Below are 19488 nucleotides of genomic sequence, written 5' to 3' on the forward strand. Positions count from 1 at the left end.
TTTAGAGTAATATCCATTCATTTCTTGTTGTTAGCAGCATATATCAGCCTGTATTACCGAACAAGCATAGTTTCAGTACACTCAAATGTAGATTAGTGAATTAACTTAAAACATGGTTTCATAGATTACACATTTCACTAGGGAGCATTTCTCAGGATATTTTGCTAGTCTAACCAGACTTTTTTTTTTTTTTTTTTTTTTTTTTAAGTGAACGCAAAATAAATTAGGTGCTAAAGAAAATGTAGATTTTTTTTTTGCTTACCAAGCTGAGCATTTGCACTGCTGTAGTCACATTTCAGATGAATTTTCAGCTGGCAGTCCTGGGAAAAGGACATGGAGAGCTGCATTATTATGTAATACTCTAAGACGACAAGGTGATACACAAAGAAATCATATTGAGGCCTGGCAAGACTGCCTGCCAGAAGAAGTATTATAGCTAAAATTGGCATAAGTTCACAAAATGGCTTCCTGACCTGAAAAACAACACATCAGTGTGCCGCCAACAGAACAAATATTTGAAGTCTTCTTAGACCATTCCATAAATGCAAATAGCCTGCATGTACTACAAAAAAACACACAGGTCTGCTACTATAAATAAATGAGGTGGAAGAAATTAAATTTTGGAAGACAATCTACTTCATCACAACACCTTACATCAACTGCAGCACATTTCAGAACGTGCCAAAATGTTTTTTCTGCAGTCTACAAATATGCAGTAATATCAACCACATGGGGAAAAAAAACACCGAAAACAAAGCAAAGCCCCCCACAACTACTTCATGCTTGCCACTTAAATAAGAATAAATTTGTCTGAGATAGGGTTGTTAGGTCTCTGAGGTTGTCATGCTGTTTATTTCCTTGGCCACCACACAAGATAATCACTGACTCCTTCCTCTTGTGCAAAACTAAGTGCATGGATGATTCTTAACAAAAAAATGTTTCCCAAAGGAAGGGCACTAATGCTCATCTTCAGTAAGTGTTTTCAATCTTTTAAATTTTTTAACACAATATTAAAGGAATTGAATGTTAGTGTGAACAGTCTATTTTGGGTAAGTATTGTCACTGTTCATTAAAATTAAGCATTAGGATAGAGACCAGTAACTCAACTCCAGGTCTGTTTCTAGCTTGGTGACAAAGTCAACCAACCATCAGAAGCTGGATGCTCTGCCCACAGCAAGACATATCAAAGATCCTGTACAGAAGTTACATGAAGTGGGAGATCATTCGTAAGAAACAAAGTCTAAAGCAAAGCTGTGGATGCAAAGGACTAAGTCCACAATCTGATACAAAGGCATTGGCTTGGAAAGAAAGATTCAATCACAGACAGTGTCCCAAGAGAAAGCACACAGATTGGGCTGTGAGCCTTCCTTTAAGAGAGACACTAATTCCACAGCACAGGTCAAGATGGAATAAAGAAACCAGTGAGAAGGCTGAGGGCAGCACATCAGACTTTGGACCAAAGCTGCAGTAAGTACCTGACCCAACATAAATCCACCAACACAGAACTGGAAAATTTGGGGGTTTTCTCCTTCCTCCCCAACTTTTTCTCTGTTTATTTGTTTTCTTTACCAGTTACCACACTTTAACTTATACAATGGTTTTGAACGGTATTAAGCTTTTAATATAAATTTTTAAGCTCCTCAGTTTCAGCTTTAACATTATTTAATCAAACTTATATATCACCTTCCCTAGCACATTTTTGTTTTTGTTACATTAACTTTCATTTGTTGAATACTGAGGATAATGTAATAATCACTATACCATACCACACTACGTCAGTTACTCCTAGCTACATCCTTTAAACAACTACACATTGTCACTGAGGTCTTAAAATTAAGCACAACTTTTCGGTTACATAGCTTAGCACTCTAAGATTGATTCTGTAAACATAGACAGAGAAAAGAGTACATGGAAAGTAGTCCTAACAATCTTTCTTCAAGAAAATACAGTTCTAAAGAGAACCTCTAAACCTTAAAAAACAAGAATGAACAAGTACGTGTAAATTTGAAAAATGATTAATCCATGTACAGAATAATGATTAAATTTACTAACAAGTAGATGGTTAAGTACTGCAGCAAATATACTGCCCATCACGTATTGTATTAACATACTGGTAGAGGAGTTTGTAAGTTACTGTGGTTCTTCTAGGGTCTGTAAGAAAGACAATCATGACTATACTAACAGGAAGATAATTTACCCATCACAGTATCTGATAAGTCCCTTTATACTCAGTAAAGGAAATCAATACTTATTTACTGTTTAAATAAAGAACACGGGATCCTTCTCTATGCTGGAACTCTCTCTAACAGAATATCATGTAAGTATGCCAAGAAAACAGTTAAAACCCCTTGGCAGGAGTAGGGGTAAAACGAGGGATTTTTGTAAACCCCTTGCTTCCAGTTACAATAGAAGAGGGAATTCTCCAGCTTATGAAAACACCTCTCTGGAAGACTTTAAGATATTTCAGTTAAACTGCAGGGGAAAGGGGAGGGGGAGAAAAAGTCCTTAAATCTAACCACATCACCTCTCCACTGACTACATTAGCGTGAGATCTTTTGTAACACAGAGCCTGACTGGTGACAGTAAATAAGTTGTTGACAACATTCATAAAATACCTGAGAAAGGATTCATTTTGGAGTAGGCAGATAGATTCTTACTGTAATAGTTGGTTTTACAGGATGATCTACCTTAAACAGTTTGACAAGACAAAATACAGTTTGTGTGACAATACCTACCTACTTTGCCTTTTTTTTTGACACTAACATGAAAATAATTTAATATAGTAGGAAGCTGAGAAATGTGCTTTTTGTAAAGCAATTCCTGCTTCTTTATTGCCTTGCAAACAGCTTACTCTGAATTGCTGTTGTGATGACATTTATTTCCTTTACAGTTATCATTGGAATGTTTTTATAAAAGGTATATTCTATTCTGTTGTACAAATGCTTCCAATTTATTCATAACCTAAAACACATCCAGCCAGTTTACATTAACAGTTCTTAGGAACTTTTAAAAATAGCTGTAGACTCATTCTCCTTCTTGCAGTTGGACAAAATTATTTTGCACATGGTTTAACTTACTACCTGTGACAAAAGGAATGGCACAATTCATTTACTTGACTATGATATTAACAAAACATGACTATGATTCAGGACATGAGACTGTTATCTGCAATCAGAATAGAAGAAAATGGACTCTGGTCTTCATGTTAACCGAATATTCCAGAAGGACAAAATTTCAACTGAAATCCAAACAAACAAACAAACAAACAAGACTCGCCCTAAAAATACTGCGTCCATGGACCAGACCTTTTGGAGCTGTTGTCTGTTCCCAAAACTAGGTAATTCCTTGTTTCAGCCACAACTGAGAAGTGACTGTGTATTATCTGTTCTTGCCAGGACCCTGAGGTGCTAATCCTTTTAGAATAATAGCATCATTTAGGTTGCAGAAGACTCTCAAGATCATCAAGTCCTACTAACCACTGAGACACTTAAGCTTAAGACCATTAATCCTGATTCTCTGAGCTTGTATGTGCATTTGAATTGCACGCCTCTCCACCACCTCCAAGACATGTTATCACCATACCATCAACATACTGCTACCAGGGGATGTGTCCAAAGTGGAAAACTTCTTGCAGTTCTTTTCCTCCAAAGCCAAAACAGCAACATACTGTTTGAGCAGAGGACATCAGTTCTCATGTCTGCAGGCTTACATGGCATATAAATGTATTATTCTCATCTAGCAACTTTAATATTGATTAAAAATATTAAAAAAACATTAAGTTTGTAATAAAGGAAATAGAAGGTGTGCCAAAAGCATGCATTCTGCATAAGTACTTTAAAGGTTTAATTTCAATGATGTAAACATATGGAAAAATGGACAACCAAACAATTTACGATACCTTTGAATATTTAATTTTAATCCATATACAAAAATATTTCCATAACGGCTCTTCAAGTAATGATAATCCATCTTATAATGAAGAACAGAATTTCAAAATACAAGAAGTTAATTTTTTTTTATATTTAACAGCAAAATATGCCAATCCAAAAGCAACGCTGTTAATACAAAATATTCTATACAATAAAGAAATCAAAATTCTGTCTTTTTAGCTTAGAGATGAAGAACTTTGTGGATTTTGTATTTTTGTATACAGAAAATAAAACTCATGACAAACTCCTCTAAAAGAAAAAAAGAATCAGTACAATTCCCAGCATTAGGGAATAATAAACTTATAAATAAAAACAGGGAGAAATCTATGCTCAGGCATTCCATGTTATTAATATCAGTGTAATCTTTGCAGATCAATAGTATTTCCATGACAATTAAGAACAAGATTTCCAAGATTGCTATGAGCATTAGACTGCCCAAGAAGCTTTCTTCAATATCAGCTACTTTAATAAATTTTTGACAGAAGTAGATGACTATCTGCAGCAAACCCACACACAAACTGTTTATTCTATCATCAACTTTCCATCATGCTCCAGCTAACAATGGTTGGGGTTCTTGATTTCAAAACTGGAAACAAGATTATAAAATAAAATCATCTGCAAAGTAAAATAAAACTGGAATGCTAACAAAAACTAATGATTGTTCTTGCAATTATTCCGATACTTCCTAAGGCATTTATCAGCCATAACACTCCATGCAGCAATTTAAGAATAGTCTGCCTTTTGAGTGGATCCGCTTCTGCTTCTATTCCTGAGGCTTCTGCTTGTTATTTAATACAAACAGAGCACCAAAGATTCTTCAAGGACCTCTTTAATTTTCTTATTAAAATGACCTCTAACATTCTGTATTATTTAGTATGTATGGCCTTTATTTAGGTTCTTTATCTATATGAAAATAATAATGAAGTACTCTGAAATTTAAAAACAACTTCACTTTCATGAGCAAAGAGGGTCCTTGGAGAGTAGATTCTTGGACTCATTTCTCCCTTTATGTCAGAATTGAAAATTATAAAATTGTGAAATTGAACAAATCCCCCATTATTTAAATATTTTTACTTTATCCAGACAGAAAAAAGTGTCTGACTCATTCCACATTTTTCATCTGCAGATCACTGGGAAAGATCTACTTGGGTAATATCAGCTACCGTCAGCTTGCTGGCATTTAAATATGTAATGAGATTTTAAAGCTAAAGACCACCGTTCCTCCTCCTCCTAAAGACCTGCATTGCCTTTCTACAGCTATGTGTCTCTGATAGAAGCTTGGCTGATTAGAATTTCTTATGGTCTAAGGTCCAGCCTTTAATGACTGACTTATTTTAATATTATTGAGCATGTTGGAGAAATAGAAAGCTGTAAACACTAAAGACTAGTTCGATATTACAACAGAAAAATGCCAATTTGCAGTCACATTTTGCTTTTTTGAAACAGTTGTGGATGGACAATTAGGGCAAAAGCTCACACTAATGAACAGGCTCTTGACTGGAGTCAACAATCTTGGATTCCACTTGAGCTTTGTAGCTGTTACAGACAAATTCTGAATTTATTTTCCACTTGCACCATCTACTTCTCATTACTTCTATTTTAATTTTTTTAGCCAATCACAGGAGTGTGTATTATCCTCATTCTAAGTTTCCACCAGTTCTTACAGCTACTGCAATGCAAATGTTGAATTACCAGAAATTTTCTCTGCAGATTAATATATTTTTTAAGCAATCAGTTTTCACTGTAGTTCAAGTATATAGGCTCATTGATTTATTAGCTATATATGGAAAAAAATGTTAGTTCATTTCAGTTGTTTTTTTTCCTAAACACTGAAGAAAAATGTTTTTCAAGTGGTAGAAATCTTTCTATTTTGGGAACCAATTTCTAATGCATAGTTAGTCTTCATGAGACGTGCATAACTGTACTTAGTTATACAAATGTAACAAACTTCAATTGAAAAAATAGGAATAAATGCTCATTGACCAAACTAACTAGCTAAAATGATTAATGTTTTGGAATTGTGAAGACTGGTTTATCAGGTGCCTACAGACTTCCTGAATTTCTACACAACCAAATAAGGAGTGTGTGGGAAATAACTCTGTAAGCTGAGTTCCAGTCCAGGAGTCCGCTTTCCTGATCTGTTGTATTTTGCAGTTACTTTACTGAACATATTAAGCTCACCTAATTGAAGATTTGGAGTGGTACTGAAATTTAAAAATTTGCATGAACACTAAAAATGATAAATATATATATATTGCAGGAATCTAAAAGTTGGATATGAGACTCATGGGTTACACAAGAAAGAATTAATTACAGATGAAAAATATGTACATTAAAAATGATGAGCTTACAATCATAGTTAGATAAAATACAACTGAAACACAGTAACTCTTACATGCCCTGATTCACATCCAAACAACTAAGAACTCAAATGTTTGAAGGAAATATGTCACATTTGCCTTCTCTTTCAGGCATCCTCCCCACCCAAGCAGTTACAAAAATGACTGCAGCTACGTTATCTATGAAGCACGTAAAAATGAGTAAATCATGCACATTAGCCTTCTAGTTGTAACCAGTGTGTCACTCATGCTGGAAGAACTGCATTGCAGTATTCACATACTGGGTACAGCTGCAGGGAACTACAGAGCGTATCATCTAGGTAAGCGACCCCTTGGACTACACAGCTCTATCAGCTGCAGAGCACTTCCCTGTACAGGCGTACTAAATAGTTGTGGTATTAAGTTTTTGGAGCTATACAAAGTCACTGCGTTATCACAGCTCCACAAACACTAATGTTTGTGGTTCAGCTAGAAGAGAGGTGAAGTGAAAAATGGCCAAACTGCTAGGCTCATGGGCTTGTGATGAGTGGCACCTAGGCCAGCTGTATATGCACCATGCTGCGGATAACCACCTGGAAACCAGCCTGGTAGAAAAAAAAAAACAGAGAAAAGTCCAGGTGAACACTACGTTGAACATCAGCCACCCTATACCCTTGCAGCAAAAGGAAGTCTACAGTTCCCTGGGTCATGGTAGGAAGATTGTTGTCATTAGTGAGCTGGACTAAAAGGGAACAAAAAAATGGACCAATTAAATATATATATATATTTTATTTGTTTGGAAAGTAGAAAAAACCTACTAAAGAAATTTATTTAAATAGAGCCAATAGCTGGGGAGCAACTTGGAATCAACTATTATTTCAAGTTTCAGCTGTTGGTTAGAAATGTAATGGGTGTATATCTAAATATCCCGTTTTCCAATGCTAAGAAAAGTTTCTAATTGAAATTATTTTTCTTCTTATTTTTTTAAGGTTTCATTCCCTCTTCAGATTATTTGACCAATTTTTTAACCAATAAGTTTTAAGCCAGATGAAAATCTTTTCACAACCAAGTATTTTCACAAACAAGCACTTGCAGTTAACTTTTTTTTTTCCCCTGAAACTTTCAATGCATTATTGACAACTGTGGTAATTCAAAGAACTTCTAAATTATTTTACCTGGAATACAAATCCATTTCTTTTTTTCCTAATGAGATTAGATGAAAACAAATATCAGATTTTCAAGTTTAAAATTTACTTTTCAGATAAGGTATATGAACGTCCTATAGGCTGACAAACCTAGTAAGGATTTGTATTCCATGCAATCATTTCTCATCTGGAACAGCTATGTGAATACAGTAGCATATCACTGAACATTGCTTTTTTTCCTATCACTACCTAAGAAGAGCTTTAGCTTTAGTGTTTATGACTAATGCATCATCTTTAGGAAAGAAAGGCAGCTCATCTGGTTGAATCTCCTTGCAAGAGTGTAAATTAAGGGAAAGTCAATACAGAGACAGCAATGTGAACATTTAGTTGGAAAAGAAAATAAAAACTTTAGGAAGGGGTGGAAACAAATGAGTTCAGGAAAAAAGGGGAACTAAGCAAAATGGAAAATAAAACTTGGAATAAGTAATCTTGACATGCTACAAAACCAAGTATCAAAGAATAGGTTTACTAGTAATATTGTATGTTTGACAGCAGTGCAGAAACCTCTCCCTCCCACATTCTGAATAAAATGCATGGTCATTGTGTCTTTGAAAAGGCCTTCAACAGACAAACAAGACTTTTATGAATTTATGTCCTAGATAAGCATCACTTACATACCCTCTTGATCTTCTTTGCCTTTTTAAATCTGTTCTTTGATATCTGATAATATGCTTCCTGATATTATCAAAGAATGACACTTTGCAAACAACATACAAAGAAAAATTCTTTTACAGGGAAATAGCTATGCTTTTTTCCTCTTTTTTTTTTTTTTTTTCTCCTGGAGACAAATTGATCGTAAAAAAAGTAAAGAGCATTCAGCTGACAATATTGTAGGAAGTATAGAAAAGATACTATCAAACAGATATTTATCTTTCTCTTTAGACATCAAGGGTTATCATAGGGAAGATTGTTAATTCATTAGTAGGAAAGTATAAGCTGTAAATCATTACAGTTCATCCTGTGATTTCCAGAATAGAAGCAGGAAAAGGAGAGCAGGTAAACAATCTTCCTCAAATGGCTTTGAAAACTTGGAAGGAACTGTTTACCATTTAGGAAAGGATAAGTGCCCATGGCTATATCCATACTGTCTTCTGCAGGCATACCAAAATGTTCCACTCGGTGAAACAGACAGCCAATACTCTCAAAGCTTCCATTTCACAAGGAGAACTAAGTTGCTAAAGCAGGAAATACATCCCAGGGACAGAAATTTTTTCTATCATGAGTAGAGAATTTTTTTTTCATGAGAAACCGGGATAAAGAGAGTTCATTACAACAAATGTGTGTATCCACTTACTAAGAGGGAGCTTGCCTTTGTGCTCATGTCTTGTGGTATATGACAGATGTCCTACTTTTTAAGAGATAACACTCCTATGTTGTACACATCAGACTGCATATTTTAGCTCTTCAGCTGAAACTATTGCTTCAAAGGAATGTATTGTGTGATCAAGCACCCTGAACAATCACTACTGCACAGCTGCTTCTGTCTCCAGTCTGGCTTCCTCTCCAACAGAGAATGCTTTCTGGAGTTGCCTTTAAGTCCTCTTTAGCTACCTGAAATATAATCACGGAGTGGTTGAGGTTGGAAGGCACAGCTGGACGTCAACCTGTCCAACAACTATGCTTGATCAGGCTCACCCAGAACAGGTTCCCCTAGACAAAATATTATCTGTGTGTGTAATCGTGAGCTTCCAAAGGAGTTATACTCCATAGGAATTATAAATCTATACATTTCTGATGAAAAGCTCATAAGAGAAAGAAAGAGATGAAAGCTAGACTCACTGTCCTGGTTATGTAAAGCTAAGAACAACTAGAGAAATCATGAAATACAAACAAGTTATTTCTTGAACTTAGCTTTCGCTTGAGAAACTGTATACGCACACTACTTAAGAAAATTCTATACTATTCAGTCAAGTATGTACTTGTAAATTTGATGAAGAGGAAGGAGATAGCGTGATTTCTTCTTAAGCGTTTGAAAGAGTCTCAGAAACCACATTTCTGATATAGTAAAAATTTTAAAAGACAATATTAAAAAAGAGATAGTTTGCTCTTTAAAATCTACATAGGAACTACTTGAAGAGATCACTCGAATTCCTAAATAGATAATGCTACAAATCCTTATTTATGAGTACTGATAATTTTCTATACCAGACTGTTTAAATGACAAACATCATGATGTTTGTCATAATCATTACTTGTTATTTTTAATCATTATCATTTAATCATAATCATTACTTGTTATTTTTATGCTTCTTACTTTAAATGCTACTTAAGTGTTTATGAAAGTTTATGATACCATGTTGATTACAGAATTATAATATTTACTGAAAATCTATTTAACTTCCTTGAGGGCAATGAAATGCAAGGCTTGCCGAGTAGCAAAGAAGTCAGCAATCCAGAGGGAATTTCTGAAGATGACACGAGCAGATTTTGAACAACAGCAAGATTGATGTTGCAAGGTTATCAGCTGGAAACAATGCTACCTGGAGATAACAATAATTTTTGGCTTATAGTTTGGGTGGGGGAGATGGGGGTTGAAGACTTCTGATCTCTGCCATTTTACAAAATGTATGGAGTGCAGTAATATTTTTAGCAAATTCTTCAACCTTAATGTCCTGAATTTCCTTACTTCCTCTTACTTGGAGGGGATTCTAACTTGCTATTATTTTGTTAATTAAGAGAATTCATATAGACCATCAGACTACAGTTTTATATCTAGAAGTGTTACTGAAGAAAATATGAATTGGCTATTATTGTAACAATACACTTGTACTTCATAGAACTTAGAGAGTATGATTAAAGAGAGAAATTAACACTCTAGTTAAAAAAAGGAAACTGCTACGTGTTCTAGAAAGGTGATCACTCTTTGTGAATAATAGCCTTAAAGTTTTTCTCCGTGGTTTGCACTAACAGTAAGAATTAATAACTAAGAAAGAGGTCTTTCTTGGGAGGTAAAATTTCACCAGCTCATCCACATTCGACTGAGTTTCCATTATTTTCTTGCTACCAAAATAGTCACTTTGATAATATTGAAGAGAGAGTAAAGAATAATAGAAAAACAATGTGTTGAAGTTTTCTTCCATGCCCTGGTGCCTTTAAGTAGTGAAAGTTAACTGCTGAGCACAGCAGTGACCGAAGGATGCATGCAGTGAGCAGCTGCCTACGTTTGAATAACACGTTTAAAAATATTTTCTGTTCCAGGTAATTTTGTCTTCACAGTCCAATAAGCCCCAGTTACTCTCAAGGACAAAGCTCGTGCTACAGACCTCTCTAAAAAAAGGATTTCCTGATTTCCTTTTCATAAAGGGTTTTATTTTTCGACCCTTCAATTTAAAAATCTTGGATAACAAAAACAGAGACACGGTGATTATAGAAAATAAAGCAAGCGTGTATTCATTTAAAAAGTTGATTTGCACTCAGTCTTTTCTCAAGTCAATTGAATCTAGGTTGCTCCATGCCATAATGGAATGATTAAGAACTCGTTTAAGCTAAATAATTAAATTTTGTATAATGACCACAAGTTTTATTACTATAAAAGGTCAGATCTGCCAGCCTTTTCAGTCTCCTCTGCACAGTTTCTACAACGTAAGCTGCACGTCAAGCTATTGCAAACTGCTAGCTATGATTTTACTCACATGAAGAAATGCTTCGTTGGCACAGAACCAGAACAGTGTTCACAGCCCTGAATTCAAGTCAGAGACTTAAGAGAGACGAAGTACTGCTATTCTGCATATATCTCCAGCTGTTTGTTGGGACTGATACAATCAGGTACAGCACAGAGTAACTATGAAGACTGTCAAATGTGCAAGAAGTCTGGATTGTCACGAACGAGGACTGCGGACACAAGGGAAGACTGCGTAATGCAAGCTGCTATTGCCTGCTCCACGCTCTTTGGCTGATCCTGAACTCTTTAGTAGATGCGTTGTCCTTTGATACAGAACTGAGTATTAAATGGTCTTGCTCATTTTGTCAGATCAGAAATCCTACCCCCTAGACTTAGAACAAAAGACACTGTCAGCTCAAAACTCTTTACATGATTAATGATTAGCCTTAAACTGTAACTATTTTAATTTCTTCTCACTTTGTCTTTGCAGCTTAAATTCCATCCCATAGGAATTGAGTCTGGCTTTTCCTTAGCTTCCAGCTTAGAAAAAATTAACAGCTCAAATGCATTAACGGAAATAAGCAGCTTTACATTGTTTTGTTCACCTATAAAATTAAGGATAAGATCACAAACAGTATTTTGTGAGCTATAAAAACAGAGGTTATTTTTCAGTTCCAGTTTCCATGTGTATGAACACAATTATAAGAGTTGCTTTGTGAATTTTTCCACTTAAATAATAATTAAAAAAAGACTTTCTTCCACATAGCACTTTATTTAACATAGTCACTTGTAATTTTGCTAAACATTTTTATTCCGAAGAATATTCCTTATTCATACTTCCACTTGAGATCTCTTATTCTTTTACTGAACCAAGTCTTTCTAGGGGACACATTCTTTCAATCCTAGGTCACTACATTTCCAACCAATCCAGTGGATTTTCATTATGCTGTTGCGATGCTCAGCTGCATCCAACAGAAATGTTTACTTGTACTGATTCAAAACCCAAGACACTACCTGAAAAACTGGTTATTGCTGAGTTTTTAAGAGGACTGAATTACACTGAGCTATAACAAAAGTATAACTTAGGTAATGATTTTTTAAAAGTGGTAGCATTCATGCTTTTATTCTAATAAAATAAGGTTTTACTACTTCTGTTGTTAAGATTCTGTGAATAAGCTTCATTCACATAGGTAATCTTAATGCAGTCAGCAAAAGTAGCCAAAAAAGAACTATTCACGCATATAAATTATGCTGGAAAGCTGCACAGTTTGTGCTACTCATTCTATGTTTTTAGATCCTTTTAAATTGATTTAACTGCAGAACAGCTATCAGTAGATTCCATCTCTCCTTCTCAAAGTACCTCCTGTTGACTAAAAGATAAGGCTTCTGGCTTTGTGGGAGACTCATGCAATAAAATTGTTGTCACTGATGAAATGCTAAAGAAACAAGTGATCAGGACTCTTTAATAGTTTGTGATGGATCTAATCAGGAAGTGATCATTTTTAATTATGGCTTTCTTTTTACTTCTGTTCATGGACACTAGAGGCTTTGGGGCATATTCGCTTACAAATTAAGAATGACATTTTGCTGTTACTGACAATTTCTTGTGATGCATTTTTAGAGGTATTTTAAGATTGAAACTACATTTCCAGTTGACTTTTTTGTTTGTTTTTAGGATGAACATTTATGTTTCTTAAATTGAATGAAAACAGGAGCTATTATTTTGATATACTGGCAAAAAATGCAAGTCAGATGTAGCTGTTACAGAATTTCTCAGTAACTTTCATAGCTCAGTCACTCACTTTCTCTCAAATGTTATTTCGTGTGCATTCATATGATGTACCACAACAATGTTCAGTCATGCAAAAGGCAATGGGCATGCATTTCTTAAAAGAAGCTCAGGATTTATTTTTTTTTTAATAATACTGATGAGGTATACCCCAGTATTTATATATTTTTTTTCCAAGAAAGAAATACAAAGAAATACACTATATATCATTACAAAGCTCTCTGTTTTGACGTCATGGTTATAAATTTGACTGACCATCCCAAAAACAGGAAAACATTTTGAGAGTTTTAACTCGGGAAACGATGGGAGTACATCTAGCTGCAAGTCAGATCTCTACTGGGACTATATCAGCACTCAGGGACATTTGCAACATTTACGAAGGTAAAGTTGCAGATTTTGGGATTCCTCTGTCTCTCCATCTCTATGCATACATTACATTTACCTATATTACAAGTCAAAAAGATGCTTCATCTTCCCATTTCCACATGTGAGAAAATGGATGAAAGGTGGTGTCCCTAGCAACCCAACAATTAGCAAGGCTCATGAAGCTCACAGACAAAATCAGAGTGGAAAATTTCTTCATGTTGGATAACAAGAAGAAACATAAAAGGCTTAAGGACATAAGTTTAAATGTTTTACTAAGTCTTTTCTACTCAAAGGTGGTTTTTTTATGGCACTCTTTTAGAAAATCTGCATTAAAAGTGCATTTCATCAGATATTCATAATTAAATCTCTCATTTTAAGGCGCATAATCATAGATTAGAACTAAGCAAGCCTATTTTATGATTTTCAGTAGATTTCTTTAGTCATAAACACTAAAATACTAATTATCTGCCTTACTTGACAATTAAAAAATACTACTCACATTTGTAATATACTAATCATAATGCAAATTTTGAAAAGGCTGTTCAGCATCCCACACTTCTGTAAGGAGTTTTGAAAGATCAGCTATTAAGCAGACTCTTATGAATGCTTTGAAATCAAGCCTCTATTAGAAACAATATCATACAAATCACTATTAAGAAAGCTAAAATGTGAAATTTTTGAAAACTCAGTACAGTAACGCTGGATTAGGCAAAAAAAAACAAAAACCAACCAACCAAGCCTCATTTTCTTATTTCAATTAGGATTCCAAATGGAAAACTATTCTGACACTTTAGAATGCTACTTTGTGGTGGGTGGGTGTAGTGTTTTTAAGAGCAACTATACCCAAGCCACCACATTCAGCAGTCATCACAGAAACATACTGACAGAATTCAGATATGATTATTTGGTAATGCTGGAGTATTTTGTACTACCTAAGCATTTTATTAAGCATTGCACAAAAATCAGTCCACCAAAAATCATGCTCAGGAACAAAATCCTCAGTCTACTTGTTGAAGATGAGATCATAATATCTGAAAGATGAAGATAAGATTGCCAATTATAGCCTATATTTTATTTCCTGGGAGTTTCCAGCTATCCTGGAAATATTAGACTAGAGAATCGTGAGCTCCTAATCAGAGAAAGTGTTCCACAAGAACTGAGTGTTGGTTTGGTGACAACTGGTATTGTAACTACTTTACTAAGCATCTTGAAGAAGCTTCCACAATTATAGCCAACAATGATTACAGAAAACAGTGTTTTCCTACGTGGATGGCAGCATCTCTCAGCTGAAATTAAACCGCTTTGGAATGCAATGATGGGGTTGTTCATGTACTATACAGCTTAGCAGAGGTACTATCAGAGCTCTGCAAGGCTCCTCATTTACTGAGTTTGAAGTCTTTGAGTAATTCTATCTTTTGACCTGTATTTTTTAATTTTCAGATTGTGGTTTAAAGTTACAATTTCTCTGACAGCAAAGAGAGTTTCAGAACGCTGTCTCCAAAATCACTTTCTCATATTAAAAGGTGCAAAAACAGACTAGCATAATTGTGCTACATATCTGAATAATATTTGACAATCACTTTACCAGATTTCTTCTCCTTACAACTGTGCTCCGCCTCACAGCAGGATTGCTCTGATATTTTATGTTTTGCTGAACAGGAATCTGGGTTTAAATGAATGTCTAGACCAGCTCTTCAGCTGTCTAACAACAAATCTATGCATACATATAAAGAGAAAAAACAGCCCTTATTCACCAGCGCATTGTTGCAGTTTTCACCAATTAATACTTAAAAGAAATTTAATTCCCCTAATATGAATGAGTCAAATGCATACAGTTTTTGGTGTCTCTTCTGTAGGCACACTCCAAAACCATTCAGCCACTGATTAAGGAAATAACAGCTCCCTGTGCTAATGCTAATATTACTTACTCTAATTTCAAGTAGAGAAACATCTATTGTCTTTGTGTTCCTAACAGTTAAAAACTTTTCACCCATTTAAAATTTCCACAGGGTGCAAATTTGATGCATATTAAGGCATATCAGTCAGAAATGTCTTCTGCTTACTCTCTGTCTTTTCATTTATTTTTTTTTAATATTTGACAGTATACTCATATAGACAGCAGCCATTCTTGTACAATCAACTTATCTGCAGCCTTTTCAGCAATTGTCATTTCAAGAATTAATTTACAGAAGATTTATTAAGGAAACACAGTCCTTCCTACGGCTTTAAACTGTACAGATAAGACAAGCACGAATTTTCAGTCTATTTTTATGGCGTTCTAAGAGAAACAGATTAAGATAATGGCCCATACAGAAAGCACTTAATTGCTGAAAAGAAGTATTCTATCAAAAATATAACTTGGATGTAACAGTGATATGCAAAACCAAGCATCAATAAAAAGGACCTTTCAGCATCATACAGAGTGGTCAACAGACCTTACATACTGCCTGAAATTAGAGTCTGTTATGCATTAGGCTATGTTATAATAACCCAGGTCAGATCTCTTTGCTCTGAAACTGGAGAGATAGGGCAAAGTGTTTCATGAAGGCTACTCTTCCCACAGAACTTTGGTTTTGATGTTGTTGCTTAATAAGTTTCAAGAAAATTTCAGAACTTTCAGAACTTCAGTTCACATTAGCCGGATAGGATTTTGACAAGAGTGAAAATAACTTCTTCCTCTCAACAGGAGAAAAAGGCCAAAAGAATTAAAAGTGTATTTTGTTGAAATTTCCACCAAGTCCTATTCTTAAAGCAATTGTCACACTTACAGGACAGATCATGATCTAAGGGTACCTCCGTGTTCCCACTGGAAGGAAGAATGAGTCAAGCCAACTAGCTTGGGCTAAACCCTCACTATTCAGAATACAAATTACTTAATTTATCTATGTTTAGTAGTGCTGCATCCAGGAACAGCAAAAATGGCAACATATAAAGTACCCTTTCTCAACCTGACAGCTCAGTCAGGATCTTCCCAACTCCTATTCACCTTCTTGTAGAGGGAATGTCAACTGTGACAAAGCATGCAAATTTAATTTAATGCTTTAATGATTTGTGTCTTACTCATTAGGGAACATGCATGGTGGTGTGTGGTTTTGTTTTTTTTCATTAAATTTGCACAAGATGACTTCTGACCATTTTGAAGTCAAACAGATTTTTTGCAATTCATGAACACATCAAAACCAACATTGTGCTCTTTCTGCTTACATTTTCCTACACTGCCGTCCTACAGCAGATGGCTGAAGAGTCAAATTAAAAGCTTATTTCCTAGCAGGTCCTTCCCATAAAATATTTTCTCCTCATCCTTGGGTCAGACTATAAGGCCCTCATTCTTCCTGATTTCTCAACTCTTCTACTTAGGGTATGGGCAGAAGACAAGACTGGGATGAGAAAAGAGCTGTAGAGTCCTTCTCAAAAAAGCCTAAAGATGAATTAATGGCCTCATGGAAGTCAAGAGTTAACTTTACTTATCTCAGCAGAGGAAATCAGCTGTTATCTCAGTCACAGTTTCCTCAAGATACGCATTACCCAGATTATGTTTTTCAAAATTCAGTTTAGCTTTTAACAACTTCAAAATCAGAATTTTAATCCTAAATTGAAAGACTATCAGGGATGTAATTAAGCAGGCCATTCTACATACTGAAGAATTCCAACAGCATTTCCCTGACTTAGCAATATGATTCTTGGAAAGGATTTTTTTTTCTAGTTTTGCTTCACTTCACAGTGAAACTGCTGTGGTGAACTGCTGATTCCACTTGCTAGGTCAGTTACAATGGTTGCTCTTTTTCTTCGAATTCTCGTTTAAGATTCACAATTTGGTGAATATAAGATTCAAAATTGGTTTTAGTTTACATTTTTTTGAGATTTTTTATTCTTGAAGTTCTAATAAATATATCAGTGATACTTCTTTTCTCAACATGCAATAAGACTAGATTCTAAAATGTACACCTAAGAAAAACAAGAAGTTTGTAAGTGTAGAAAGGTGTGTGACACTATAAGAAGCATCCTCATACACTCAATTCAGATCTCACTCAGTTTATATTTATATTTATGGCTGGTCAAGCTGCACTTGGCCCAGATAACCAGGGTAGGCTATATAGTAAATATCCATTGATTCTCTCTTGCTTCCTTTTTTTTTAATTAGGAAAGTTCTTTTAACCTCTGAACAGGAAGATTATTTAAATCACTTTTGCATAAATAACATATTTAAATCTGATCAAATCCTTAGATTTTGCTTGCGTGCTGTGACTCTTGAAGTTGTCCCTGCTGTGACTCAATCAAATTTCAGCTCTTATCTTTAAACACAATCTAATCAAGTCATAGCTGATTTTTCCTTTCTTGCTGCAGTTTGCCTGAAGAAGCAAATGTTTGTTTTTTGAAAGTGATACTGCTCAACTCTCATATCAAATAAAGAAATCTACAGAAATATACCAAGAAAAAGTCACAATCTGCTTTGGAGCAAGAAATAAATATTAACTAAGGAAAGGCAAGAATAGGTACCGTAATATAAATGAGAAGTGAGTGGTTTAGTTTGCATTCTAAATGACACCTGTGGTCCCAGAGAAGCCTAGAGGAATATCCATTTGTCCCCCCTGCATAAAATTACATACAGCATACATTGAAGTAAGACAGCCCCAAAGCTCTTAAGGTCAAAAATGTTGTAGAGCAGTTGTATCCACAAAATAATCAAGTTTTTGAGTTAGGATTTGGTCTCTTCCCTCTAAATCCATGTACTTGGGTGTAAGAAATATACTGCCCCTTCCAAGTCAGTTTTTTTCCTGGACACACACCACTGTATGTTCATTTCTCGTGTACACCATACTAAGGTTGAAATTTTCATGAATATTACTTGAAAAAATATTAGAAAAAAATGCAGGAATTCTCACTGCCTTGTAATTTTATACAAAAGACTATCATCACTTGAATTTCCAGTTTACAGCAGTGCAAGCAACAAAGTACATTTTGCACCCTTCTCCACAGTGATCCATTGTGTTTAGAAGTGAGTTGCATCAAAGAGACCTGATATAAATGGATTCTAGATTCAGAATCTGTTAGGATGCACAAGGGTACTTTGTGAAGCATTCTCATGAAGATGTTGCAGGTAAGAGCACAAGCTACAGGATGCAAGAAAGGAAGACAGCAAGTGACAGATGGAGACTAGATGATGTCATGATGTCCCCTCTAACCTCAGAGATTTTATAGAAGGAAAACAAGATAGTAAGATTTTCTTTAGTGCCGCAGTGAAAGCATTAGTCTGTGCAAAATCCATGTTTCTTTAATCTTAGATTGAGTAACTAATATTAAGTCAAGCCTTATCATTGATTGCAGTTACAGACAGATGAAGATTTATGGTCTTATTTCTACAGTAAGACATTTTACATCTAAGAAACTGACAAAAGAACACTATTAGATACGAAAGAGAATCAAGAAAAAAATAATCCAGAGGAAAAGTGCCTCTCGTGCTAAATGACAAAAAAAAAAGATTACACATAAAACATAAAGCAAGAATCAGTACAAATGAAATTAGAGTTGCTAAAGCAGCCCAAAATAGGACCAAAATAGAAATAAGGATGAAATAAAATAGAGCAATACAATTAATAAGATGGCTCCAAAGGGCCAGGGATACGATTAATGTTGATCTTCTCACATTTGTTTAGGTTTTGTGATCAGGGCAAACAGACAGCTTGCACAATATTATCTACATAAATCAACAGGAATTAGCACCATGGAGCTTCACAGTAATCAGTGTAATTATTTTAGAGGAAAAGAAAACATATTTTTGAAATTGGCTTATATTTTCAAAACCTTAAAGCAGTCATCAAAATCTTTTTCTCTGTTATTTTGAAGAAGCTCTTCAGATTATAGCAGTAAAATGAACAAATGTTGCTACTTTTAAAAATGTTTTTCTCAGTTTTATAATGTTATTTTATTTCTACCATTTTTAAGACATACCAAGACATACCACCTATCATCCATTTTTAGAATCATAGAATCATAGAATCATAGAATTAGCTAGGTTGGAAAAGACCTACAAGATCACCTAGTCCAACCATCCACCTACCACCAACATAACCCCACTAAACCAGGTCTCTCAACGCTATATCTAAACGTTTCTTGAACACCTCCAGGGACGGTGACTCCACCACCTCCCTGGGCAGCCTGTTTCAGCGTCTGACCACTCTTTCAGAAAAGTACTATTTCCTAATGTCCAGCCTAAATCTCCCCTGGCGCAACTTGAAGCCATTCCCCCTCGTCCTGTCACTAGTTATAAGAGAGAAGAGGC

The 19488-nt window shown here is 35.0% G+C and overlaps 1 long non-coding RNA gene across 2 annotated transcripts in view; it reads right to left on the reverse strand.

The window, feature by feature from the left end:
• The window catches only part of LOC110402935, a 96802-nt gene continuing 77571 nt past the window's right edge, over window positions 258-19488 (reverse strand). For both annotated transcript variants that reach the window (XR_002441405.1, XR_002441406.1), the window contains one exon: window positions 258-320. This is a non-coding gene — a long non-coding RNA (uncharacterized LOC110402935). The remainder of the gene's footprint in view (window positions 321-19488) is intronic.

The sequence above is a fragment of the Numida meleagris genome, chromosome 7 (genome assembly GCF_002078875.1).
Source record: "Numida meleagris isolate 19003 breed g44 Domestic line chromosome 7, NumMel1.0, whole genome shotgun sequence".
NCBI classification, from domain to species: Eukaryota; Metazoa; Chordata; class Aves; order Galliformes; family Numididae; genus Numida; species Numida meleagris.